Genomic DNA, 8687 nt, shown 5'->3' on the forward strand with positions numbered 1-8687 from the left:
CACAGACAAGTATAGCAGACATGTGTCAGGTCTATACAATACAATAATCTAAGATGTGCAGTATTAACTATTTTTTACCAAAGCCAATCCACTTACAGAAACAAAGGCAAATCTACTTTACCATATCATTTAAGTGATAACCCAGCTATAGAGCAGGGTGTGTACAAACCACTCAACCATTTCCAAAGACATCAGTAAGTCCCGAGGATATATATGCTCTGGAGGTGTCATGGTAGCACAGAAACTATTTAAGAATTGGTTTAGCCTTTTGATTTTCAGCCCTTGCTTTTATTAAGTACCACTTCAAACTGTAAGTTTCTCCTCTAAAGCTTATTGTCTGTTATGTTTTCTTTCCTCAATTTGATTTTATCTGCACGGTAGATTTGATTTATATTGAAAAAGATCTACAAAATTATAGAGGACCAAAAGTGTTTGGTTTATGAACTGTCTTGCAGGAACTCCCTCTTGCTTCTTTTGAATAATAATGATAACACAAAAGACATGGATTCTATAGTCCAGTGCTTTTGTTGTGTTGTATTTTATAGTCTCTGTACTGTACAATATATATAATGTTAGTAAACAATATTAACTCTCTAAATATTTGCATTCTTTATATTTAGCTTAAGTAGAGCTAGACAGCTGCTTTCTTCATTAACAACTACATTAGTGTTTCACAATTGTAGCCATGGAAATCAGCAAAGTACAAAATAACCCTTAGTTTGAAAAAAAATCCATACTACTTAAATATTAAAGGACTCTTAGATAACCTTTTTAATGAAGTATAGGATAAAAGTCAAAGAGGCAGATTTCCACAGCCCAATAAGAATGAATACAGTTATAATGTCTACAAAATCTTGGATTGAATATATGAGCGTATACTTCAACAAAATACTAGGAGTAAAATAAAATAACATTGTAAGAGTTTTCTCCACCCCACTTGGGTGTTAATGATTCTTTGTCCTATTGTTATTTGGGTTACCATGGCCATAAGCACCAGCTTTGTGGATGGGTGATCCCTTTATTCTGCTTATTCTAGAAAATTAACAGCATCCATCTCTCTTACATTTTAAAAATTAATCAGGGGAACATGCAATGATATTTTCAATAACTACAGTTATTTCCATCCCCTTCATACCTATGAACCTGAAAAATAATTATCCTGACCTATGAATCTGAAAAATAATTATCCTGACACCTGTACTAAAGCTATTTTTTTGAAGGCCAAAATCTCTTTCTCACTAACAAATCTACTAGTCTGATGACCCATTGTACAGCTGTCATTCAGAGATGGGAGCACAGAGGTCTTGGTTATCTATGGAGACAGAAATGGGAGTTTGAAGCTACTGAGAACTGACTTGTCAGACAAGATACCAGAAAGAGGATACTCAGAGAAGGAGATCCAGAAATTTGTATGAAATCTGTGTAAAGCTCCGGCTAATCTTTAACTGATTATAAATATAAATACACAGGAAAAAACTTCATGAGACCAAGCAAAAACACCAAAACCAAAACCAAAACAGAACAAAAAAACTAAATTAAAAAAAAGAAATAACATCTTCTGAAATGGAGCTGGATAACTGTTAGACCTCACAAAAGTATGAAAGCTATTTATGTGCAAACTAACCAGCATGGAGAGAACACCTTCTACACCATAGATAATGAGTAATATTCCGCCTCACAATATTACACTGTTAGAGAATAAGAACTCCAGATCTAGAATAAAGGCAATTCTAGAACTGCCCTAACATGGCTGAAAAACAGGATTTTGAAAAGTATGGATTGTTTGTAAGTAAGGAAATGAACTGCCCATAAGAACCAAACTCATCACTTTATTAGATAAGGTGATCAAATGGAGATACTCCACATTAGGCATTCTTCATAGCTAACATGCAAAAATAAAAATTGTAAACATGGAGAAAATCAAGAAAATGGGACCAATGAATATGAAGTGGGGATAAATAGGGAATCTTAGTAAAAACATGAAAACTATAAAAGTTATCTGAATGGAAGTTCTACTGTTAAAATATGCATCATCTAAAGTGAAAAAAATTTTGGATGGATTTGACAACAGACTAAACCTGTAGAAATGAACTTGAAGTGACTTTGAAGATAGATCTTGAAAATATCCAACAGAAGCAAACAATGAAATGAAAGTTGGAAAATACTTGAACTTCTCCCCATCGATCTATGGGATATTATTAAGTGGCCTATGTGTGAATAGAATATCACAATGAGAGAGAAGAGAGCGAGAGAAATCATTAAAGAAACAGTGGCCAAAATTTTTCAAAGAATTGTGATAAACACCAGGCAACATAAACATACAAAGCCACCTCAAGGTCAATCATTTAAACTGCTAAGAACTAATGACTGAGAAAGAATATTGAATGTAGCCAAAGGAAAAATCTAGATCACATGCAGGGGGGAAATCATTAGGGATGACTCATAACTTCTTGTCAGGAACAATGGAAGCAAAACAAACAAACCAACAAACATTAGTAACAGCATCAAGTCCTGGAGAGGGAGGAGGAAGAGACTGACCTAGAATTCTATATCCATTCAAAATGGAAAAAACTCAACCTAAAATTCTATAGCCTTAAAAAAACAAAAGGCCAAAAAAAAATTTTCAAATAACAGATGCATGAGAGAATTTGGCACCAACAGACTTATTCTGCAAAAAGTATTAAAGAAAGTTGTTCAGAGTGAAAAGAAATGGTATCAGATGGAAACGCCAAGAATAGCAGTGTATCAAAAATGATGAATATATTCAACTTAAATATCTTTCTCATTTTTTAAAATTTTTTAATATTTTATTTATTTATTCATGAGAGACACAGAGAGAGAGAGAGAAAGAGAGAGAGAGGCAGAGATACAGGCAGAGGGAGAAGCAGGCCCCATGCAGGGAGCCCGATGTGGGACTCGATCCTGGGTCCCCAGGATCAGGCCCCAGACTGACGGTGGCTCTAAACCGCTGAGCCACCAGGGCTGCCCCTATCTTTCTCATTTTAAAAATTAATTTTTAAGTGACTCTTTAAAACAAATTAATAATGGCAAGTTTGGTGTTATAGAACACACACACAAAAAAAATACTTGGGAGAATGTCAGGACTAAAAAGGAGAATGACAATATGCTGTTGTAAGGATTTTATGTTGTATGTGAAGTGATAGATGATTTCAGTGGAGGTTGTGATAAGTTAAAGATATGTATTGAAAACTGTGCAGAAAGCGAAAAGAAAAAAAAAAAAAACTAAGGTGAAAGTATATACTAATAAGAGTAAACACATCAAATGTCCTGCTTGGCAGACCAACAGTTATTTGACTTTAAGATCTCAGAGGCATTCTACACACTAGCTTACCAGTAGGTGAATAAAACAAGTTTACCGGAGGCATCTGTTGGGCTTAACAAAGTTTTAAGAAAGGTTTTGAGGACACAAAACAAGTGGGAAAACAGAGAAACTAGATTCTGGAATCAAAAGCCTAGAAGCAATAAGAAGGATGTTTGTACCAATGCAACTGGAAGCCTTAAGGTTGTATTGCCTGACACCAAGAAGGAAAGTATCTGCCTCATGTAGGTAGTCAGAAATCAGAGTGTAGACTACCAGTTACACAGCTAATGAGTGAGTAGAAGAAAACCAGCAAGTTCTGGGACCGGCTGGCTGTGCTGAGAATAAAATGCTGGAGATAAGGTCAAGAGAATCTTAGGAAGGACTGAAGGTCATGGAATGCTATGTCTCTGGATACCACATTTTCTCTCAAACCAGAAATTTGACTAGAGAACAAGGTTATCTTCAGTTATAATTTTCAAAAAACAGATGCTCTCTTTCTCAACCTTTCATACTGAAGTAATTACACAATGTTCTTTATATACAAAGAGCTACAAAGTATGAGCTCAGCGGAATTTCTTAAAAATTCATATGATTGGTGAGATAGGTCCTATTTTCCAAGATCATGTTTCCAAACTGTGGCTGAGAGTTTTCTAAGACTTCCTGAATCTGTCAATATGTGTGGGAAGGAATTGCACCTGGATTTTTTTTTTTTAAGTCCTCAGTAAACTGCTAAAGGAGCTGGTTCCAGAAATGGACTTCTTTTTTTTCCAGCTGAAGAATACATAAAGCACACTTTGGGAAAGAAGAAATATTTTAGAACTGAACATCAGCTGTACATGTTATTATAATAGAATGTAAAATTCATAATGCTTCTTTCATTCCAGAAAAAGAAAATGGCCTCTTGGCAAAAGAATGCATTTTGCAATCCTTAGAAAAGAGTTTGGCATAAAATATAATTCAACCACTATTTGAAAGACAAAAAAATCTCATTGAATATTGAGAAGTGATGAGAATATTAAGGTAAACCAATAGTAATACCACTTGTCTTTTCTAATTCCAGCAATCCTTGTGAAAGTCGGAAATATAACCTAACTTTGAACACATTATATTTAAGAAATCTGTTCTCATTCCTAAGATAAGTAGGGAGTACACAGGTAATCATTGTGCTTTGTTTTTATTAATCCTCAAATTTTATATGTATGTTTAATATGTTTAATATACTATCTTACATGAATGGCATTTTAAAATAAAACATCTTTAAAAATTAATATGCCAGAGGAACACCTGGGTGGCTCAGTCAGTTAAGTGTCTGCCTTCAGCTCAAGTCATGATCATGGAGTCTTGGGATCGAGCCCCGATTAAGGCTCCTTGGTCAGTAGGGAGCCTGCTTCTGCCTTTGCCTCTCCCCTCCACTCATGCTTTCACTCTCAATCTCTCTCAAATAAATAAATAAAACATTTAAAACAATTAATATGTCAGATATAAGGGTTATTTAGCAGATACAATTGGTAAGCTCTGCATGTTTCTTTTTTTTTTTAAGATTTTATTTATTCATGAGAGACAGAAAGAGACAGAAGCAGAGGGAGAAACAGGGTCCCTGCAGGGAGCCTGATGTGAGACTCAATCCCAGTACCCTGGGACCATGCCCTGAGCCAAAGGCAAATGCTCAACCCCTGAGCCACCCAGGTGCTCCTCTTTGCATGTTTCTGATGAAGGCTAGGAAGAGATTCATTATAAAAGGATCATCAGAAGTTATACACCTGCTTGCAGGGATATAAAGGAAACAAATTGGAGTTGTGACTCCTTTAGTGTAGAGCAGGTCTAGTATCCTGGCATGTGATACAATGTGAAACGGGCAGTTTCTGTGATGCAGGGAGGTGAGGTTGGCAACAACCAGTGGACTTCAGGGTGTGAGGGCATATCCTAGATGACCCCATCTCCCTCAGCAAGGATTCACAACACCTTCTGCATATTGTAACCCACATAAATGCTTCACTGAAGACTTAAGACTTTTCTAATACCCTGACCACTCCCTCCATCCTGTGTCCCCTCATTTTACTTTGTGTCTTCTGAGTTCAGACCTTATCAAGTGTATTTAGTTTATGTGTGTGCATGTATGTAGATTTTTTCTCTGGATATATTTTGAGTATTTAAAGTAATTTAGAAAAAATAAAGGAATTTAGAAAGAAGATGAGTATCTAAGTAGTTTCTCTATCTCCAGTGCCCAGTGATAAATGTGTAAATGTGTACAAAGGAATTATCAGTGTAGCCCCTCATTATTCTTACCTTTTTTATTTCCTCTTCATGCCTGTCTTCCTTTCCTGGCAAGTTTTTTTTTTTTTTCTTTTTATCTTTTCAAATCCATCCTCCATGATGGCCCTCTCACAATTCTAATCCACAATGGCCACCCCTCTTCTGAAAAGCCTCTTGCAAAAATCCCTAATACCTTGTGTCTTAGCCCAGAGTGTTATAACAAATAACACAGATTGGGTCACTTAAATAACAGGTTTATTTATCTATCACAATTCTAGGACTTGGAAGTCCTAGATCAACGTGCTGACAGATTAGATTTCTGATGACAGCCTCTTCTTGACTTGTAGACAACCACATTCTCACTGTGTTCACATGTGGTAGTTCTTCCTCGCCTTATAAAAACACTAATACTGTGATGGGGACTCCACCCTCAGGACCCTATCCAAGCTTAATTGCTTCCAAAAGGCCCCATCTCCAAACGCTTTCACACAAGCATTCATGCTTCAACACATAAATTTCAGAGAGCAGAAACATTCAAACCATAGCACCATGTAATGCACCACATGACACACAATATAAATATAACTGATAGTTAGAGATTAGAAGACATCTTTCCTCCTTTCACATGGGGCACTGGTAGTTGAGAGCACTCCAGTCATAGGCTCTCAGGCTGTTTGCTAATCCCAAGTCATGGTCTACGGCTGAGAGAAATATCATGCAGCAGGTTGTTTGGGTTTTTCTAATCACATATGAATTAATAATCTTGGCTCAAAATTTCCTCTTATTCTCAATGAGTGGATTTCTCTTAAGAAATACTTCACTGTAAAATTATTTCATGCAAGCTCACCCTAAAGAGATCTGTTCCCAATAGTTCTCTCCTTCTCATCTGTTCCACCCAATAACCAAAACAACAGAGATAGATGATAGATAGATGATAGATAGATAGGACATGTGTCTCTATAGCATTATGTTGTTCTACACTAGTAGTTACAGGCATACATATATGATTCCAATAGAGATGTGAATGAGCACTTGATGAAAATTATTAAAACATTCTGCAGAACTCAGATCTTGATAGGAGAAGGGGCAATCTAAAGAGATGTTTTTCATAATAAATTCTAAAATAGCACAAAGTAGAAAATCATGACCATTTCATCTCAATAATATTCTAGTAATTTGCAGTTGAAAAATCAGCCTCTCAGTCCCCACTGGTTTTTCCCCTGACTCTAGCTCTTGGCTAATACCATAGGCACAGTGGAGAATGCAACCCTCTGACCATTTCAAGACTCCATAATCACTTGGAAAAGAACTAATCCCTGAACTCAGCTTTTAGCGAGTAAATAGAAAAATCAATCTGTTTTAAAGGCTAAAAAACAACCATAATCTTTATGTGCTTTTCTCAACTTCAGCACAATTTCATTTATAATATGCTGGAAATTTCAGTGGAAAGGGTACACTTTATGAAGTAGAAAATTGTATTTTTTTATTTTCCCAGAATGCTCCTTCTATTACTAACCTCTGATTCTGTTAACCCCACTGTGATATTTGTCCTGCAATCGAGCCTATGAAAAGTATAATTTGGGGGGAATTTCATTAAGCCCAGCCCATGAACTGCCTCCTGACTTTTTCCTGCATGGATAGTGTTCCTTTCATCTTCTCTCCTCCTGGTGCTCACCTCCCATTATGTCTAAGGAGAGAAATTAGAATTGCAATGTTCTGGGCAGTGAAGAGGGAATTTTTTTTTTTTTTCAAATTTCTCTTTCACACATTTGTGAATTATGCTGGGTTACCCCCAGACAAGGTTTTGAAGATTTTTTTTAATTCTGACTGTAGTTACATATAAGCAACTTTTATATAGAAAGGGAAAAGAATGATGATAGCCACTGCATTCCAATATGAAATTAAGAAATAAGGAATATATTCACTTTCTGTACTCTTGGAATAAAAATTGGGTTGGCATAGATTGTGATGATTTCACTAATGTGTACTTTCTCCAATCTCATCAGGTTGTATGTATTAAATATGTATGTTTTTTGTATGTCAGAATGTCATACAAAAGTTTTTTGAAATCCCCATCCCCAATTTATCTTCAATGATCTGGAGTCAAAGCCTCCCTACATCTGAGCCAAGGCCACCTCAATGTCTTGCTCAACTCATTAAAATAATAGTTTTCCCCCATGTGCCCTATTGGTTATGTTTTGTTTTCCAAGAGAAATTTAGTGACAACTCCCACACCCCACCTTTGGCTACCAGCTCACAGGCTTCCCTACCTACTTGGATGGCACAAGGCCTCAGAGAGGCTTCCCTCTAACCCATATGATTCCCCCAGACAGGCCCTACCCGGGCTGCTAGGAGTCTATATGTATGTTTGCTGAGGGTTGTACAAATCACGATGCTCAAACCATAAGCTTAGGAACTCAGTCCTTCCAGAAACCACCCAGACACCACTGGGGTCCAGCTCTTAGAGCCCTTGGGAGACTGACTGTGGGAGACATCAGATAATCCTTTGGTGGACTGTAACTCCTGTTACATGCAAAACTATCACCTAATGCCATAAACACTGTGTCCTCATCTGAATTCCTGGTTGTTTCCCTGCAGCCTGGCCAGGTCATGAAAGGTGATGAGACTCCAGGGAAGGAAAGATTTCTGTCTTGTTCCCACCCTTCATGTGCCATCAAAAATCTTGCTATTTTAAAAAAAAAAAAAATCTTGCTATTGCTTATTCCTGTCAATTCAGCTATTGGCTAAATATAATTTCTACAAGTTCTTCCTGCCTGAACTGTTTAAATGCCATACCCATTTGGAACTCAGGCCCATTAAATCTCAGCTCTTCCTAATTCCCAAGCCTCATTTCTCACTACCTACCCTCATCATGCCATGCTCTTGTGCTCTCCTGTGGCCCCTCCTAGGTCCTCCTGTCTGCCAACTTTTTCTGGTTTCTGATCCCTGTGAAGGATGCTGTCCCTGCCCTGCTGGGGTAGCTCCATCTCACTCCTCTACAGGCATTACTTGAATCTTCACTTGCCTTGGAATGTCGGTTGGGAACCCTGAAACTTGTATGGGCTCCCATGCTATAAAATTCAAAGAACCCTACATTCCCATTATAAAACTC

The sequence above is a fragment of the Canis lupus genome, chromosome 30 (genome assembly GCF_048164855.1).
Source record: "Canis lupus baileyi chromosome 30, mCanLup2.hap1, whole genome shotgun sequence".
In the NCBI taxonomy this organism is placed as follows: domain Eukaryota; kingdom Metazoa; phylum Chordata; class Mammalia; order Carnivora; family Canidae; genus Canis; species Canis lupus.